The sequence below is a fragment of the Propithecus coquereli genome, unplaced genomic scaffold (assembly GCF_000956105.1).
Source record: "Propithecus coquereli isolate 6110/MARCELLA unplaced genomic scaffold, Pcoq_1.0 Scaffold64, whole genome shotgun sequence".
Taxonomy (NCBI): Eukaryota; Metazoa; Chordata; class Mammalia; order Primates; family Indriidae; genus Propithecus; species Propithecus coquereli.
Genome location: NW_012152396.1, coordinates 686,138 through 688,085, shown reverse-complemented (window position 1 = coordinate 688,085; position 1,948 = coordinate 686,138). Strand labels below are relative to the sequence as shown.

The window sequence follows — 1,948 nt, the reverse complement described above, 5'->3', positions numbered from 1 at the left end:
ACTATAAAATCATACCTATTTTATAGATAAAGAAAATGACCTTAAAAGGTAGATATATGGCTGGGTGTGGTGGTTCATACCTGTAATCCTAGCACTTTGGTTGGTTGAGGTGGGAAGATCGTTTGAGGTCGGGAGTTCGAGACTAGCCTGAGCAAGAGCGAGATGACATCTTTCTATAAAAATTAGAAAAATTAGCTGAGTGTGGTGTTGGGTTCTGTAGTCCCAGCTACTCAGGAGGCTGAGGAAGGAAGATCGCTTGAGACCAGGTATTTGAGGTATTTGAGCCCATTGAGCTATGATAATGCCACTGAACTCTAGCCCGGGAGACAGAGTGAGACCCCATTTAAAAAAAAAGATATATAAGATTATAAGTAAACTGTGTAACTGGAATTCAGAATTAGTCAGTTCCTAACCACAACACAAGGAACATGAAATAGGGGAAAATCCACCTCGTGAATCATATGGAGACTGTAAAAATATTAACTAATTTTATCATCTGTTATTTTAAAAACAACTTTTGTATTAAAAGAGGTCACATTCAAACTTGTTTGAACAAAAGATTACTTTATCATATAGTCTTTTAGTTTTATATACTTTAAATCATAACTGTATGTTTGAAAAGGTGGTACATTTTGATTGGGACAAGAAAAGTTTTGAAAGCAGCCACAAAATGATTTTTTTTATCATAATGGGATACATTAGAAAGCAAACATTAATAATTGTTTTATTTTTAAAATGTGTCAAATACACAAAATGTTTACTAGAGTTTGATATGATATACAGAGAGAAGGGAATGGAGTGTGAAATATCAGAGATCAGAGGTACACGGCATCCTCCATGGAATATAATGGAGTTTACTTTGGCTGGAGTGTAATGATCATGTTTTGGCGGGGTGCAGTATTGAATGACAGAGGTATCACCATAACCAAGTGATTATGGACATTTTAAGCCAAGTAAAGGAGTCCAAAATTTAAACAGAGGCCAATCGGAAGGTATTGAATGGTTTTAAGCAAGAGAGGGGCGTGATTAGGTTTCCATTTCTGAATAATCACTCTACACTCACAGAATGAACATGGAGTTGTTACATGTCAATCCTCCTAAGCTATGAGGGTGACCTGTAGGAGAATAGTGACAACGAAGAGAAAGAGAAAGGGATTTGAGAGATATTTATGAGAGAAAACCTTCAGAAAGAACATAGACTTGCATCTTCTGGTAGTGCCAGAGTGGCTTACATTGAACTAAAGTTTCTGTTAGTAACAGTTACAAACTCTGGGAAAAACATGTAAAACAACAGATTGAAGCCATTGGACAGTGACCGAATGCAGGGAGAAACTCAAGGAGATTAGATTCTTGTAAAAGGGTGAGATCCACGTTTGTTTGGCTTTTCCTTTATAGGCATTCCCCATTGCAGCGTGTGGGAGCAGGTGGACTTCAGGAAGGAAGTCGCAGTCTTATTAGCCTGAGACATCACACGAGGGAGTTTGGGGATGCAGAGGGGGAAAGTCCCATAAAGGAGGGAACCTCTGAGTAGGGAGCCTTGAAATCTGGGTACTCACTTCTGCCAAATCCTTGGCTTACCCCTGGAATATGCGAGATGCAAGACAAGATATTAAGGAGCCCGGGTGAAAACAACAGCTGGAAAACTGGAAAAGCTGAGCAGAAATTTCAGCAATTTCTTTTCTCTGTAAATATTGAGTTAGCAGTTAGAGTCCTACCAACATAGAGGAATTGATGAACACCCCAGGCTTTCTACTGAAACGCCAAAAGGGCAACACCATAGGTTAAAAGACCATGTTGATAGGACTGAGTTTTGCCCCAGCACTAAGGGAAAAAGTTAAATAAATACATAAATAAGTAAAACAAAACAAAACCAGCCTCTACAAGATCAACGTGGTCAATACAACACTCTTCAGAGGAAAATAACAGAATTCAGGGTTCCTATTTTATC

The 1,948-nt window shown here is 38.5% G+C and overlaps 1 protein-coding gene across 1 annotated transcript in view; it reads right to left on the bottom strand.

Moving 5' to 3' along the window:
- LOC105822790 (proline-rich protein 27-like) overlaps window positions 1-1,948 on the bottom strand; it is a 139,232-nt gene that overhangs the window by 32,479 nt on the left and 104,805 nt on the right. The window lies entirely within an intron of this gene.